The sequence below is a fragment of the Natrix helvetica genome (genome assembly GCF_964273705.1).
Source record: "Natrix helvetica genome assembly, chromosome: 2".
NCBI classification, from domain to species: Eukaryota; Metazoa; Chordata; class Lepidosauria; order Squamata; family Natricidae; genus Natrix; species Natrix helvetica.
In genome coordinates this window covers 264,305,848-264,324,291 of record NC_138552.1, presented here as the reverse complement: position 1 = coordinate 264,324,291, position 18,444 = coordinate 264,305,848, and the positions used below count along the sequence as shown (strand labels likewise).

General features: G+C 40.7%; 1 long non-coding RNA gene across 1 annotated transcript; it reads left to right on the top strand.

Annotated features, from left to right (window-relative positions):
* Window positions 1–324: 324 nt before the first annotated feature.
* On the top strand, window positions 325–1,975 carry LOC309387887. The gene is made up of 3 exons (XR_014174684.1): window positions 325–421; window positions 1,473–1,593; window positions 1,785–1,975. It is a non-coding gene; the product is annotated as an uncharacterized lncRNA (long non-coding RNA).
* The last annotated feature ends 16,469 nt before the right edge of the window (window positions 1,976–18,444 follow it).

Here is an 18,444-nt window from a genome sequence, read left to right as displayed (position 1 = left end):
GATGTTTGTGTGTGTATGTGTGTGTGTGTGTTTGTGTGTGTGTGTGTGTGTGTGTGTGTGTGTATTAATAGATGGTAGCCACACATAACTAATACAGGCCACCAATAATGGAGCCAAACATTTATCATTCCAAAGTAATTTAGCTATAAGCAGAACCATGTAACTATTCCACTAACTCTCTTGCTCTTGCAAGGACTTTTGCAAGTTAGCCTCAGGAGTGTTTCAATAGAAGGAAATGCAACAAGGCCAATTACATTTAAGAGTAGTTGCAATATTTCACAGTGTGATGCAATCATTATAACTGCATAAATAGAGAGCTGTGTCCTATCCTAGAAATACATTTGGTCCAGAACCAATCCCAACATGAAGATCCTTTATCTGCTGTTCTCATTCCTTTTCCTCGCATTCCTGTCTGAACCAGGTAAGAAATTAAATTATTGATAATTGAGAAATGACTGATAACTGACTCCCTTCTAAGCAAGTTTAATGTCACTGAAAGCAGGATAATCTTTAAGTTCTTCTTTTAGTTAATGTTAAAGAAATAACTTTGAACACTGTGGAGGGAGCCCTCAAACATTTGAAAAATATGCCATTGATTTTCCTACAAAGCTTAAATGGAGGTTTTATTATTGTAATAAAATAGCTAATTTTGGACTTCGGGCTTCCAGGAATTATCTAATATTTTTGGACTTGGCTTGATCTAGGATGGTCACAGTTCCCCAGTTGAAAGTATGGTTAAATATGTCCATACGCTGTGAAATTAAAGAGTTTTCATCATGTCTTATGACTGCTACTTGGTGTTCATGGAAATAGGAAGAGGAAGGAGTATTAGGTACGTTTGCAACCTTAAGTTATTTTGAGAGGTACAGATGAGATAAAAATAAATAAAAACTAAATATTAATTCTCTAGTAAATCTATCTATATTCAATTTGTAAAAAAGAGAAGATATTGCAGCAAAATGTCACAAATGCACAGCTTTTCAAGAGCAGAGAAGAGCAGCGTTAGAAGCATTAAGAGAAATGGAAGAATGCCAAAGGTTAACCAGATCTTGAAGTTCAAAGAAAGTTAACTATTCTCACTCAACATCTCCATCCATAACACCCAACAGAACCAGCCATGATAATTCAGGATTATTTCTTAGCAAGAAAAGGATCCTTAGTAATAATGGAGAGAAATATATCACAGCAACATCTTCCTTTGGTGTGAAACAGATTTCCTCCATACTACTTTAATACAAACATACCTGCCAATTCAAATCTGGCCAGGTTTAAAACCTGTGTTGATATATGATATATTGAGGCTACTAAATGGAGATTAGCAGAAATGGATTCCTTGGTCAGAGTGAACTTTCTGAATTCATAGGAATCCTGTAATTCTGTAGAAGAAAGTGAGGTCTTAGAAGGAAAAAAATATCTAAATAAAAAAGCATCTTCGCTTATCATTTCCATGTCTACTGTTTTTCTTTTCAAAGGTTATGCCCAACGCCGGTGTCGTCCTTCAGGAGGACACTGCCTTTTACGTCCCTGTCGAGGAAACTTCCCCTTCTATGGTGGGAAGCGGGGCTGTCCAGGGAGACTGATATGCTGTCTACGGTAAGTAAACTCTCCTCTATTAAAGATGCCACAGATGTACATTGGGATACATTTGTTTGTTATTCCAAAGCATTGACCTGAAGAGGAACAGGTGTTTCAAAGTCAGAAAGAAGGGCAGGATAGATTTTCAGGTTGATGTAACAAAATTTACTATAAACTGAACAACCTATTATTTTATCTCATTTGTATAGCCGCCCTGGAAAATAATACCATCTCCATCTACCATCCTGGACATCTTCAAGATATGGCCAAAGACCTGAGATTACCGCCTGCTATTGCTTTCTCTTTCTTTACATGAATCAAATTGCTATCTATGAAAAAAAAATGCATTGAAGTAAAATTTGGCAAATATTCCTTGAAATAAAGCTAAATGAGCATTGCAGATATTGTGCAACTTTTTAACAGGGAGCTGGGAGCAGTATATTCCTTTCACAATGTAAACGTGTCTGCCTGTTCGTCTATCGTATCTCTTTGCCTACATTTCAGTGTTGAATATGTTCCCTAACTTTCAACTACACATTATGCCATACAGTCAAAGAGTCTCCTTCTTCCCCATCTTTTTATTTATTGAAGCAGTTATTTTGCCACTGAGGTTTAACAGCTGTTGTGGTTGCTTAAGCAGAAGTAGAACAAAAGAAAAGTTAAACTTTACCTAGACAATAAAATAAAATTATCAGGCAGTGAATCACGTGGGATATGTAACAAACACACACACACAGGAAGAGAGGGAGATTGAAAGGGAGAGAGGGAGAAATAAAGGGAGAGGAAGAGAGAGGGAGGGAGCGGGAGAGAGACAGAGACTAAATGAGGAATACTACTGTAGAAACTGTTATACCTATGCCCATAAAGGGATGTGATCTACCATAATGATATGCACAAGGGAAAATATAACTTACAAAACCAAGATGTACACAAATATAAGAAACATAATAATCAGGAATAAAGTCTGAACCTTCCTAATTTTCCTTCCTCTCAGGTCTTGTTCACCCATTTTCCTACTATCCTTTCTTGCAGTGGTTAAATTTAGAAATGGATACACATCAGTGACGTGCGGTGAGGTTTACGCCTGGTGAGGCTGGTGACATCATCAGGAAGGCGGGGAATGGGACTACGTGTGCTGGAGGCTGAGGCTGCCTCAGTCTCCAGCACACATGATCCCATTCCCCACCTTCCTGAGCGTGCTCCGCCGGCTCGCGCTCCCCAGCAGCAGCTGCATTTTAGTGCTTTTCTGTGCGTCTGGCGTTTAGGACATCCGGCTATCTACCTAAACGCCAGACGCACAGAAAAGCACTGAAAAGCACTTCGCCTCCAAGCCACTTCGTCTTGATGACGTCGCCGACGAGCGCAGCTGGACGGAGGTAACCAGAGTGGCGCCGAGGGGTCCGGGCGGACGAAAGAGTGAGCGAGCGAGCGAGCGATGGAGGATCAGGTAGCCTATCCTTGGTCGCTCGTCCGCCGGACTGCCTCGGTGCCACTCTCGCTACCTCCGTCCGTCTGCACATGGCAGCTGGGGCGACGTCTTCAAGCCCCTGTCACTTCTGGACGTCTATTGCAGTCGCGAGGAGCGCGCAAAGTACAGTGGAGGCAGGAAGGTTATTGGCGCTTCCGAGAACCCTCCTGCCTCCGCCGGTTGCCCAGCTGGCACCGCCCCGCATGCTCCTCCTCCCTCCTTTTCCTCTTATATATATGAAACTCCCTTGTGTATATTATTATTATATATTATTATTTCATGATGAGAGGTGAGGCTCTGCCTCCCCTGCCTCCAATGACCGCACGTCCCTGATACACATATTCAATTTACAACTAAATAATTTAAGCTCAGGGACACAAATCATCCTCTAAATTCTTAAAATCTGAGCTATGAATCACAGATGACTGAAAAGACTTATTAAAATACAAATACTAATTAACAATGTATGTGTAAGACCAATTGTTTACAAACATTTGCTTTTGTTATACAAAGCCTGGCTATTATTTGGGATGGAGTTTTCTTAAGTGGAAGCTCCATCCCATATCAAAAGTCAACATAAACTTCCTCAGACTGATCAGAAGAAAAAGGGGAAAAAGGAAAGGTAAATCTTCTTCAGGTATTGTAATGAAATGTACAATGTAACAGCACATGAAAGATGAACCCTTAGCACAAGGGCTGAACTGGCAGGCCTTGGGAACCTCACTAAATATGTTTAATCCGGCCCTGAATCAATCTGAATTATCAAAAGAATAATTGATAGTCAACCCCATCAATCTTCTTGGGATGTCTGAAGTCATTGCATTTCCAGCAAGCTGAGGAATCCTTGGGATCAGGAAGCCCTCAAGATGGCTCTATTATGTCTGAGTCTACTCTCTTGTATTATCTACATATTATTTATTGCTACTGTTTTCATTTCTATTTTAATTGTTTGGTTTTTATGCCTATTCATCATATGGGTGGCTATAAATGTGACAAATACCTAAACATATATTTTATATAGTGTAGCCCAGTAGTAGTCAACCTTTTTCCACCTACCGCCCACTAATGGATCTTTCTTGATGGAAAAATTTCCTTACCGCCCACCAGTTTTTGCGCAAGTGCGGAATATTTTTTAGAAAGGAGGGTGTTTTTTAAAAAAGAAATGTACATACATTTATCTTTTTATTTCTACTTTATGCATGTTTATGATGTTTTTAACTTTATAAAGTTTAATTAGAAAACAATAAAGTAAATTGAAATTAGCTTTACTAGTGATTAATGAGATCTTTGAGGCTGATGCTGCAAGACTAAACATTTGATATCTGGTTAGATTTTCGTAAGGAACAAACTAAGGTCTCCTCTTTCGGTGCTTTTCCTTTTTATCTCCTTTTTTAAATCTTCCTTAGGCTATGTACAAAAGTAAGGCTGAGCTAGTTAGCCCACTTATTATTATTAGCCAACAACAATTCTCTCCTGACTTTTCTTTCTCCCATTTTGCAACTGCTCTGCTCCGTTTCTGCCTGTCCCTGCTATCAGTTTCTACTCAACTTCTCCTCCTCCTCCTTTCCCCACAACCCCACTCCCTTCTAGCAGTGATGATGTTACTTAGTTTGGTAATTAAATGTCTGTAAGAAAACCACCAAGCTCAGAAAGCAGCAAGGATTCCACTATACCCCGCATCCTCTTTCTTCCTTTCATTCTCCTTTTTGTCTTTTCTGCTCCTTCCCCCCCCCCCCAAGCTCAGAAGGCAGCAAGGATCAGACTATCCCCCACTTCCTCTTTCTCCCTTTCATTCTCCTTTTTGTCTTTTCTGCTCCTTCCCCCCCCCCCCTTCTAGCACTTCACGAGCTCAGGCGCAACCGGAGAAGTTTCTCTTCTCAGAAATGTCATCAGTGGAGCGGTGGCAGCCTGGCAGGCTGAGCCTGCGTCCCTTTCAGGCTTTTGAGATGCAGGCTTTTGAGGAAACTTCTCCAGTCACGCCCAAGCTGGTGGAGCACAGGCAAGCGCTGTCCCGTCGCCAGGGAGACAGTGAGTGAGATGAATCGCGTGGTTGCTCAGATCACATGGGCGCAGCCCGACCGGAGAAGTTTCTCTTCTCAGAAATGTCTTCTCGGGCTGCGCCCGTGTGATCTGAGCACCATGGGATTCACCTCACTCACTGTTTCCCTGACGACGGGACGGGGCTTCTCGCGCACGTTAGTTCAAAAGGAGGTTTTAACCTCCAAAATCCCCACCGCCCACCTGGAATCCCAAAACGCCCACTAGTGGGCGGTAGGGACCAGGTTGACGACCCATGGTGTAGCCAAACTCTTAACTCTGTTTTGGCCAATCTCAAGGCTCAATGTCACAGTGGATAGGCACTTTCAGATAAGGAGCAATACTTTGATCAAACCACTTTGTACAATTCCATTGACTTATAACTTGAGTAGGGATACATATGAGAATCTTAATCTCAGTGGGGACTAGTTTTAAAATCACAGAAATACATTCTCCATCTTTTCTATGGGAAAAACATGACAATGGATGAAGTGCTTTATGAGGCCTGCAAAACCACATAATCAATGGACTCCATGTCTTAAAATATCTCACCCAGGGGTGAAATTCAGCAGGTTCTGACAGGTTCTGGAGAACCTGTGGCAGAAATTTTGAATAGTTCAGAGAACCAGCAAATATCACCTCTGGCTGGCCCCAGAGTGGGGTGGGAATGGATATTTTGCAGTATTTTCCCTTGCCACTCCCACCAAGCCATGCCCACAGAAACGGTAGTAAAATAATTTGAATTTCACCACTGATCTCACCCAAATATTGAAACACCCTCACTTACCCAATCCGTTCATTCCTTATTACCCATTGGGACTTCCAGGATCTCTTAGCAAAGACCATTATTTTGATTTTCTGATCGTTTACCACAAGCTGGTTTTAGCATGCCAAGGTTTAAAGGACATATCTAAGGCAAGTTATGGTTCCAGATATAATGGGTGAATTGTCTGCATAAGGTAATAGTAGATCATTCACATTTGGTCTTTGGGGTAGGAGAATTAAAGATTGTGTCTGATATATAGAAGGAACATTTTTCTCTAAATTCCCTATGAGCAAGAAGTCTTTGTTTTTTTAAAGTACACCATGCCTTCCCTGTCCTCTACTGTCTCATGGACAAATTCTTGTGGAGATGACACTAATGGAGTTTGTGTCCATGGCACTAACTAATCATCTCATTCTCTGTATTCCCCTACTCCTTTTGCCTTCTATCTTTCTCACCATCAGGGACTCCAAAAAACTGTCCACTTTGTTTTTCTTTAGGGTTCACTGATTTGAACTCCTCGCAGTCCATGGGACTCTCAAGAATATTCTGTAACATCACAATTGAAAATCATAAGTAGTTTGGCACTCAGCCTTTCTTATGGTCCAACTCTCACAGCCATACATTACTACTGGAAAATCATAGCTTTAACTATGCAAACCTTTGTCAGCAAAGTAATGTCTGCTTTTTAATATGCTGTCTGGTTTTGCCAAAGCTTTTCTCTCAAGGAGCAAGTATCTTTTCACTCCATGGCTCTAGTCACTGCCTGTGGTGATTATCACTCCCACTGTCAAGCAAAACCAACATTTAATAGTGAGTGCCATACCATGTGCATGAATCATACAAGTGGCAAAAAAATAGGGGCAGTCAGGCATAACACAGTTTATGTAGAATGGAAACACAGGGTCAATCAAAATGGACTCAAATGTCTATACACCAATGCACAGAGTATGAGGAATAAACAGGGTGAATTAGAAATTCTATTATCACTTTCGGTCAGTTTATAATAATATGATTTTCTTGTTTATTTTTGTGATCTGAGCCTTCTTGCTATTGCCCCATCTCCCTTCACTGGCAGAGCTCTGGCCCCTCCCGTGTCCTGCGTGTCCGTTGTAGTGTCTCGTTTTTTTCTAGGAGTGTTTTGTTTTTTTCCATAAAGGCCTGCGCCTCTATGGGTGAATTGATTCTAATTCTTGTCTCCTCCCAGAATATCAGCATACCTTCAGGCATCAACCATCTAAACCACACCCCTTTCTGGTATAATTTATTCGCTAATTGCGAATAATTCTTCCTTTTTTCTCTAATCTTCTTAGGGATCTGCTTCAGGATGGTTATCTCCATATCATGGTATGTCAATGCTTGCCCCCTTTGTACAGCCAGAATTTCATCTCTTGTGCTTTTTCTAAGAAATTTAATGTGAACCTCCCTGGGTACATTGTGTGTTCTAGCATAAGCTGAGTTCACTCTATAAACCAGGTCTATATCCCACCCCATCTGTTGTTTTTCTTTGTGTGTGTAGTCAGCCAGGATGTTTGTCATGATGTCCCTTATGTTTTCCCCATCTTCTTCTATAACATTTTGAAATCTAAGGTAATAGGACATTCTCTCAAATTCTATTTTCATCTGTTGGATGTCAAGATCTTTGTTCCCTTTCTGCACAGCTTCTACCCCCCCTCACCTCCTCCACCCCCCCCCCTTCCACAAGATTCAGTCTTTGTGAGTTCTTATATATTTGGGCTTGATTTTCTTTAATTTCATCTTTCATTTCCCTTAGCTGTTTCTTGATCTCCTCCTGGCCCTGTAAAATTTGTTGAAGCATTTGTTGAAAGTCCATCTCAGTAGTCTTAGGTTGCATCAGTTCTGTTATCTTTGACTGTGTGGCTGGACTGGATGTTGCGGATGTTGGAGCAGAAGTGGCAAAGCCAGGTTTTCCAGGAGGTGGTCTTTTGGATGCCATCCTTTATAACGTTAAAAGTTCAGTCCAAATATAAGATAAACAGTTAGAAAAGAAGGGTAGCCAGGTGAGTCCGGGAGCAGAAGAACCAGGCAGCAGAGAATCTCTCTAATAAGTCTGGCAATAGATAGAAAATTTCCCCTAGAAAGTTTAAAAAATACCAATCCACAAGAAATTCCTCTGGGAGACACGGAGACAAAGACCGGAAGCCTGAATTTTAAAGGTGGAGTCAGGTTTCACAGTTCATAAAGACAACGGAAGTGTGCCATCTTGTCCTGCCAGTTTTGGGCACAGAGGCATAACAAAGTTTTAAAAAGTTCCAAAAGTCCTCAAATCACAGTAATATGTAGAATTAAATTGAAAAGAAAATCATCTCAGCCTGGGTGGGGCTTCATTCGTTGGCTCTCCCCCCTCCTCCTTCCCCGGGGGCTGAGAGCAAAATTGTTCCTGGCCGCTTGTCCGGGGGGGGGGAAACCCCCCCTCCCTCCAGCCGCACCTCCAAAATGCTCCGAAAGTTAGGAAGTTTTTAAAAGCTGAGTAATTCTTCATGCAGAATAGGGAATGAAGAGAGAAGCAACCTCACCGCACTGCAGCTGCTTCCTTCTATTGTTGCATTCTCCAGTCGGCTTATAGCGAGGCGCGAGGCGCAGGAATGCGAAGCGCCCTCCGAGCTTGCTCCCCGGTGCCTTGGGCGTGCGAGAGACCTATATATATATATATATATAATGGAATTATATCTGGATTTTATACTATAATCCTTAATCTGATTGAATTTAGTAATAGAAATAATATGCTGATTGTAATCAATTATATACCAATGCATTATATATAAATGTATACTATGAGTATGGAGGGAGGGGCGCCTGTCACATTTTGCAACTGCCAAAATTTGTATACCTGTCCATTTACCCTTTTCCCTATAAATGTTGAAAAACCAATAAAATATTTGTTAAAAAAAAAAAGAAATTCTAGTAAAAGTGGGCAGATACAATATTGTTGCCATTACAGAAACCTGGGATGAAACCGACAAATGGAACATACAGCTAGAAGGATTTAAATTGTTTAAAAGAAATAGACCAAATAAAAGAGGAGGTGGAGTTGCACTATATGTAAGAAATAATTACCCCTCTACAGAGATAGAGCACAACAATGATGAGAACTATCTTGAATGCATTTGGGTCAATATTAACGGTTGGGGGCGAAATGACATTGCCATAGGTCTATACTACAGGCCACCCAAGCAAGCAGAGGAAGTACATGAACTTTTTGCTAGTCAGCTAACCAGTAGGAAGCACACCACAATAGTAGTGGGGGATTTTAATTACCCTGACATCAACTGGGAAACAAACTCTGCACCAAGTGGAAGATCCAACAGGTTCCTAACAAACCAAGCGGACAACTTTGTTTTCCAAAAAGTAGAGAAGGGAACAAGGGGAGCAGCCAAATTGGACTTAATTCTCACTAACAGAGAGGAAATGATAGAAGCTGTTGAAGCCACAGGAACCCTGGGAGCAAGTGACCATGCAATATTGGATTTCAACATTATGCAAACACAAGTAGTAGAACAAAGTGAAACTAGAGTCTTGGACTTTAAGAGAGCTACCGTATTTTTCGCCCTATAAGACGCTCCGGAATATAAGACGCACCCAATTTTAAAGGAGGAAAATCTAGAAAAAAAAAGATTCTGAACCAAATACTATAGTAAAATATTTTATATCAACTGTATAAAGTTAACAGCAGTTTAAGAACAATTTTATGTCAACCATGTAACACAGGGGTGTCCAAACTTTTTTCAAAGAGGGCCAGATTGGATGAAGTGAACATGCTGGAGGGCCGAACATTTTTCCGAACATTCTTTGAACAATAACAATTAAATGCAAATGAATTATTTTATGCCAAGTTAATTGCAAATGGCATACTTTTCATTTCATAACATTAAGATCAACTGACAGCTGAGTTTTCACAATGTATCCATCTTTTCCCTGAAGACTCATGTTTAGTACATTCAGATGCTTTCTTTCCTCTTTCCCTCTTACTTGTCTATCCTTCCTTCCACCCTCCCTTCCTCCTTCCCTTCCTTCCTGCCTCCCTTCCAGTTCCCTCCTTCCTCTTTCCTCCTGCCTGCCTGCCTTCTTTCCCTTCTGCTTATCTATGCTTCCTTCCTTCCTTACACCTCCCTCCCTTCTGCCTGCCTGCCTTCTTTCCTCTTTCCCTATTCTCCTATCCTTCCTTTCTCCCTCCCTCCTTCGATCTCAGGAGCGAAAGCCTTTGAATGAAGTTTGATTGTGTCCCACCTAGCGTTCTCTACCCCCACCCCCAAATCTCTCCGGATCCGGAGAGATTTGAGGGTGGGGGTGGAGAACGCTAGATGGGACACAATCAAACTTCATTCAAAGGCTTCAATTTGATTGTGTCCCATCTAGCGTTCTCCACCCCCCACCCCCAAATCTCTCCGGATCCGGAGAGATTTGAGGGTGGGGGTGGAGAACACTAGATGGGACACAATCAAACTTCATTCAAAGGCTTCGATTTGATTGTGTCCCATCTAGCGTTCTCCACCCCCCACCCCCAAATCTCTCCGGATCCGGAGAGATTTGAGGGTGGGGGTGGAGAACGCTAGATGGGACACAATCAAACTTGATTCAAAGGCTTCGATTTGATTGTGTCCCATCTAGCGTTCTCCCCCCCCACCCCCAAATCTCTCCGGATCCGGAGAGATTTGGGGCTGGGGGTGGAGAACGCTAGATGGGACACAATCAAACTTGATTCAAAGGCTTCGATTTGATTGTGTACCATCTAGCGTTCTCCCCCCCCCACCCCCAAATCTCTCCGGATCCGGAGAGATTTGAGGGTGGGGGTGGAGAACGCTAGATGGGACACAATCAAACTTGATTCAAAGGCTTCGATTTGATTGTGTCCCATCTAGCGTTCTCCACCCCCACCCTCAAATCTCTCCGGATCCGGAGAGATTTGGGGGTGGGGGTGGAGAACGCTAGATGGGACACAATCAAACTTGATTCAAAGGCTTTGGCTCCTGAGATGGTGCGCTGCCATCCAAAATGCTATTACTACGATCTCTGCTGCCTGGATCTGCCCGAGAAGCGGCAGGTAAAGCGGTGCGCTGCAGTGATCGTGGTACCAGCATTTTGGATGGCAGCGCACCGATCTCAGGAGCCAAAGCCTTGAGGCACCTTTCATTTGCAGGAGGAGGGCAGCTTAAAGCAGCGCCCCAGCAATGTGAGGAGCCGCTGCCACCGCCACCACCGCCTAAGCCCTCTCGGGAGCCCAGCCGAGCGGGAGCTCTGAAAGCGAAACCTCTCTCCTTTCCAGCCATCACGATCTCTGCAGCCCCCTCTTTGCCTGCCCCATTTTCAGATGACCCAGTGGCTACATTCAGCTTACAAGACGCACTCAGATTTTTACCCTCTTTTTTGGAGTAAAAAAGTGCGTCTTATAAGGCGAAAAATACGGTAATTTCAATAAACTTAGAGAGAGCTTGGGAAAAATTCCATGGATGAGAATCCTCAAGGGGAAAACAACTCAAGAAGCTTGGGAAATTTTGAAAAATGAGATTACAAAAGCCCAGTCTAGCACAATACCAATGAAGAAGAAAAATAACAGCTCCCAAAAGAAACCAGCATGGCTGCATAAATAACTCTCTGACAAATTGAAAGACAAAAAAAAAAATAAGTACAAAAAGTGGAAAGGGTGGGACATAACTAAGGCAGAATATCAGCAAATAGCCCGAGCATGCAAAGATGAAGTGAGGAAAGCTAATGCTCACAATGAAGAACGGCTCGCCACAAAAATAAAAAAATTACAAAAAAAAGCATCATCCAACATGTTAAAAACAAGGGAAGAAAATGGTAAGTGAGCACCTGTCTCTCCTAGACGAGTTCAAATCACCAGGACCCAATAGATTACACCCCAGAGTTCTGAAGGAACTGGCAGACGAGAACTCAGAACCACTGAACTATATCTTTCAGAGATCCTGGAGCACCGGGGAACTACCAGAGGACTGGACAAGAGCTGATGTGGTTTCCATCTTCAAAAAAGGGGAAAAAACAGATCCAGGAAACTACAGACCTATCAGCATGACCTCAATACCAGGAAAGATTCTGGAAAAGATAATCAAGCACTGAATTAGCGAACATCTAGAAGCAAACAAAGTAATAGCCAAAAGCCAACATGTGTTTGTCAAAAACAGATCATGTCTGACTAATCTTATTGCATTTTTGACAAAGTGACAAAATTAGTGTACCAGAGGAATGCCGTCGATATAGTTTACTTGGACTTCAGTAAGGCATTTGATAAGGTAGACCATAACCTACTACTAGATAAAGGAGAAGAATATGGGTTGGACAGCAACACCACCAGATGGATTTGTAACTGGCTGACCAACCGCACTCAACATGTAGTCCTCAATGGAACTGCATCTACATGGAGGGAGGTATGCCCAAGGCTTGGTTTTGGGCCCAGTACTCTTCAACATCTTCATCAATGAATTGGATGAGGGAATAAATGGGGAACTCATCAAATTTGCAGATGACACCAAGCTGGCAGGAATAGCCAACACTCCAGAAGATAGGCTAAAGATACAGAAGGATCTTGACAAACTTGAACATTGGGCACTATCTAATAAAATGAAATTCAGTGGTGAAAAGAGTAAGGTTCTATATTTAGGCAACAAAAACGAAATGCACAGGTATAGAATAGGTGGTACCTTGCTCAACAGTAGTAACTGTGAAAGGGATCTTGGAATCCTAATGGACAACCATTTAAATATGAGCCAGCAGTGTGCAGCAGCTGCCAAAAAAGCCAACACAGTTCTAGGCTGCATCAACAGAGGGATAGAATCAAGATTACGTGAAGTGTTAATACCACTTTATAATGCCTTGTTGAGGCCACACTTGGAATACTGCATTCAGTTTTGGTCGCCACAATGTAAAAAAGATGTGGAGATCTAGAAAGAGTGCAGAGAAGAGCAACAAAGATGATTAGGGGACTGGAGACTAAAACATATGAAGAACGGTTGCAGGAACTGGGTATGTCTAGTTTAATACAAAGAAAGACTAGGGGAGACATGATAGCAGTGTTCCAATATCTCAGGGGTTGCCACAACGATGAGTGAGTCAAAGTATTTTCCAAGACACCTGAGGGTAGAACAAGAAGCAATGGGCGGAAACTAATCAAGGAGAGAAGCAACTTAGAACTGAGGAGAAACTTCCTGACAGTTAGAACAATTAATCAGTGGAACAGCTTGCCCCCAGAAGTTGTGAATGCCCCAACACTAGAAGTCTTTAAGAAGATGTTAGATAGCGGAGTTCCGGTGGCACCGTAGGTGTTGAAGGACATTCCTTTGGGAACGCCAGCCTCATGATTGCGTTTAAGCTGCTAGAACAGCATAATTCAGCTGTCAAGCGACTTGAAAACTCTCCCTTCGGGAAAAGAGAGGGAGGAGAGCAGTCGGGCAAAGGTAGAGCTCCCCATAGACCACCAGGAGCAATTCTTGGGCTCAAAGGGTGAGAGCCCCCGGGCACCCCGACAAGGCTCCGCATCTCGAGATGCTTCTGCTGCAGCAGAAACAAAACGCCACAACCACCCCTGCAAACAATGTTTAATCTACAATGGAATAAGAAGCAGGGAGAGCAAAGGCAGGAGCGATTATAATTACAAGTATAAAACTTTAACTCCGATGCAGTATTACTTCCTTCTATGAAGATTGAGGAGAACAAAGGGTAATAAAGATGGCATCTGCAATTCAAAGGGAGTGTTCAAAGCGAAACTTAAAAGGAAAGTATTTGTTAATTGTTTGTTAACGTCGTTAAAAGACTCAAGAGCTCAAGATTAAAGAAAACAGTTTTGGTTTACTAATGAGCTATAAATTTTAACAAATTTGGGGACTAAGTAGACTTTTTGAATTCAAGAATTTGGCTGTTGGAAAGTGTGATTTGAATATTCGGAAATGCCTTCAAAACAAATCAAAACAAGTGCCTCTAGTGCTGGAAATCACCCGGCCAGCCACCTAAATTGCAGTCTTTATTATCTTTAGCGTATATACAAACAGTGATATTTGAAGCTTTCCAAGATGCCTTAAAGACAGAAACCTTGTTTCTGCAAGAAAAAATTACATTTGCTCTTATAGATGTGTTTGATGAAATGTCTGAAATTAAGGACTTAATTCAAACCCGCAATCAACAAATAAGAGACGATACAGTGGATGCGTTTAAGGGTACGTTTGCTTTTGTAACATCATTGGACGACAGGGTGGAAGAAATTACTCAGTCTAATGTGAATTTGGAGAATAAAGTTGATGAGATTCAAATCAAGATTGAAAAATCAGAGGCAGAGATTACAATGATACAATACAGAGTGATGGAATTTGCTTTGAGAATAAGAGGCTTAAAAGAAGTTAACCAAGAAAAGTTGAAAGAAATCTTTGCAGAAGCTTTTGCTCAGTTAACTGGTGAACCAAAAGCAGAATATGATTGGCAGATCAGAAAAATTTATTGTGTTAATTCATGGATTGCCAGACAGAGACAACTACCAAGAGATATTGTAATCTATTTTGTTACCAGGAAAGCAAGGAATGGAATATTACAAGCGACTTACGGAAGCAAACTACAGGAGGTGGCAGTACTGAAGGAAATTCCTTTTAAAATATTGAGATCCAGAAAGGATTATGCATTCCTAGTTGATGAACTTAAAAATCGCCAGATACAGTATAGATGGGAGGCCCCCGCCGGATTGGTGGTGAATTATTTAGAAGAAAGATTTTGTCTTAACTCAGTTTGGAAGGCAAAAGATTTTTATAGTAATGTACTAAAGGCTGGATTCCCACTATCTCCAGGATAAATCCAAAAGAAGAATCAGAAAAATAACAGGATGTGAGATAGTAAAAAAGGTTATCCACTTAGGACTCTATATTACAGTTTTAAATGGGAGATTACATAAGTATAATTATGACCATAGAGATGGATAAATGAGAGAACTTACAATAGTTTTTGCTGGGAAGGATAATAGTAGTAAAATGAAAGTCTTGTTTGAGTTTTTATTTTTTCTTTAAATGATACCAAGATTTTAAAATATGGAAAAAGATTTGGGTAAGAAATGAAAAACTTACGCAAGATAGAGAGTTTCTATAAGATGTTTTATGGATGGTTTTTAGATCTTAAAAAGTTAGCTAGTGTGTATCCCAATTTATAATTTAAATGTTGGAAATGTGATTGTGTTGATGCTATGCATTATTATCTATGGTGGATTTGCAAAGAAGCTAAAGCATTTTGGATAAAAATATGGTGGATTACTTAAAATATTCTTAAAAAGAGGATAAAGTTTACTCTTCAGTTGTTTTTGCTAGGTATAATTACAGATTGTACAATTATAGAGACTAATTTGATTCTGAATTTGATAATGGCAACAAGTCTGCTGGAAGAAGGAAGACTTGCTTACTATTCAAGATTGGACGTTAAAAGTAGTTAATTTAGCAGAGACAGCTAAAATTTCAGCATATTGGAAATACTATTCAGAGGAGAAATACAAGTTGGAATGGAGAAGATGGATTGACCATATTCAAAATAAACATTGGACTAGGGAACTTCAATTTGTTTATGTATGAATAAGGAATGTTATAGTTTATTCAAACTTAGCTTAATATAAGGGGAGTTAAAGTACAAGAGGGAGGTAAGATGTTATAGTTAGTTAGATTATGTTAGTGTATGATTGTTAAATGTTTATACCCTGTATTTTGCTCTGGGAAGCTGGGGGGAGGGTGGGTTGGAGGGAGGGTAGGGGAAGGGGAAATACCTGTAAATTCTATTAAAACTTTTCAATTTAAAAAAAAAAAAAAAAAGAATAGAAGAAGATGTTGGATAGCCATTTGTCTGAAATGGTACAGGGTTTCCTGCCTAGGCAGGGGGTTGGACTAGAAGACCTCCAAGTTCCCTTCCAACTCTACTATTGTATTGTATCTTGGAACCCAAGAAAATAAAATATGTCACTAGTTTCATTTCTTTCACTTCTATTTCTCAGGAAGTGATCGGATCAGGTATGTGACAAGTAATATGAGCAAAAACCCACATTATTATATATTGACTTACTTTCTTCCCAGAGCTGCCAATTTTACCATTTTCAGTCTCACTTGGTAGGCTACTCTTTATTGGACATGTAGTTAATTGATTTCAAATTTACATGTTCACCTTTTATGAGGTCCTGTAGCAAGGCTACTTGATTGAAGGGGGGACAGAAATAGGCTGCAACCCTCAAGGCAAAGCTCAATAACAATCTTTTCCATCAGTACCAGAAATGTATCCTTAATCCACTTCCTACAGGTACGATAGGCACACTGGTGCGCTTATGCATGCCCTCTTAGGGACCTCTTAAGAAACGTGTAAGGTCCATGGTAGACAGCTTAAGGTAAAATGTATGGGGGGTTAGAGGAACTGACAATGGGTTACATTTAGTTTGTATCTATTGATCGCCCTTGGGTTAATGCTGTTGAAGTAAAAGTAATCATTAACAGGTAGGATGTTATGGCAGATTATTTTGTGCACTAAGCTAGGATCAGAACGTAGGCGGCATAGTTCAAGGTTATCCAGGCCTAAAATTTCAAGCCTAGTGGTATAAGGAATTTTATTAAGAGCAGAGGAGTTGAGTACTCTTCTTGTAAAATACCTCTGGACCTTCTCTAATGTTTTAATGTCTGAAATGCAGTGTGGGTTTCAGGCAGGTGAGCAGTATTGAAGAATAGGTCTGACAAAGGTTTTGTATGCCCTAGTTAGCAGCATAGCGTTACCAAAGAGAAAACTACGCAAAATAAGGTTGACAACTCTGAATGCCTTTTTGACAATGTTGTTACAGTGAGCTCTGGGGCTTAGGTCTTTCGAAATGAGTACTCCTAGGTCTTTGACAGACTGTGGCTCATCTTTTAGATCGTTTCTTCTCAGATTGTATTTGATGTTCTGATTGTTATTGCCAATATGTAAGACTGAGCAGTTGTTAGCAGAGATTTGGAGTTGCCAATTGTTTGACCATTCAGATACATAATCTAGGTCATTTTGTAGAGTAGTAGAATTGCCTGTGGTGTTAAATAGTTTTACATCATCGGCAAGGAGGACACAGCTGCTTATAATATGATCACAAAGGTCATTTATTTAAAGTAGAAAGAGTGTTGGTCCTAGAACACTGCCTTGGGGAACATCACTGTTAACTGGTGCAGGGTTAGAGATAGTGTTTCCAATTTTGACTACTTGTTGCCAGTTTGATAGGAATGCAACTATCCACTTGTGCAAAGATCAAGAAATGCCATAAGAACTTATTTTTAACAGAAGTTTGTCATGTATCACTGAATCAAAGGCTATGCAGAAGTCTATGTAGATTGCATCTATTGCTTTACCCTGGTTGAGTTGAGAGGTCCAAATGTTTTTGCATTGCATGTGTTGCAGATTACAGGACAATTTTTTCCTGAAACCAAATTGCTTATTAGAGAGTAGGTTGTCTGTCTCTAAGTGGAGAGTGATGGATTGATTTATGATTGATTTCATGACTTTACAGGTGACACAGCAAAGGGAGATTGGTCTGTAATTATCAACAAGTCTCATTTTTTGAAGATAGGTATGACTGTTGCTAATGACCATAGGTCAAGCAAGGAGCTCATTCTAAAAGATACTTCATAGGCTTCAGATAATGCTTAGAGGTTCAGCTAAGGCGGTAGAGAGCTTTTTTTAGAAAGTAGACACATATTCCATCAGGGCCAAAAGAAAGAGATGGCTTTAGGTTGTGTAGTGCCCTTTTGACAGTATCTTCAACAATATCAATGTGGATTAGATAATTGCAATTGGTTGTGGTACAATAGGAAATTAGGGGGAGATGCCCTTGCGGTTGACAAAGACTGAACTGAAAAAAATTGTTGAGGAGATTGGCCTTAATGGCATCATCATTACAATCTTCACCATTGTGCCCTTTTGGAGATGGGATGGTTTTTGAGTCTTTAAGTTTGGCTTTTACGAAATTATAGAAGGCTCAATTGGATTTCATGTGTAACAGCTCTTCCTCCTGTTTGCAGTGGTAATTGGTACATTCTATTTTTATTTAATGGCATAAGGTTTTGTATCAGTTTTTGAAGTTAGCTACATAGCCAGTTTTATTGGGGTTATTGATTGATGGTTTGGGGGATGTTGGGTTGATGGGGTTGTCGATTGTTGGTTATTGGGTTTTTGTGGTTGTAGGACATGAGCCATTGGCCTTGTGTTTAATACAGTTGGCATGGTAGTCGATGTATAGATCAATCTCTCCACAATTCAGATATCTTTTGAGCTCAGCGTGTTGTAAAATGGCTAAGTCGGCCTGCAAATGCAGTTTATTATGATTGATGTGGTTTCTTGTAGCATGTTTTCATTGATTTAGTTCATTTTTGTTTTGGTTTACCAAATTCTCAGCAAAATATGTTCTATTTGAATCAAGAGGAATAATAGAGAGACAGTTTGATCTGGTGATGAAAGCAAAAGGCTACAAATCTGGAAACTGAGTCTTACCTTAAGCCTCCCTCTCTTTCTCTTTCTCAGCCCAAACTTTCTCACAATCTTGGTGTTTTGGAGAAAAGAGGAGGAGGAAAGGTAATAGATACATTGACTAATTATATTTTTAAAA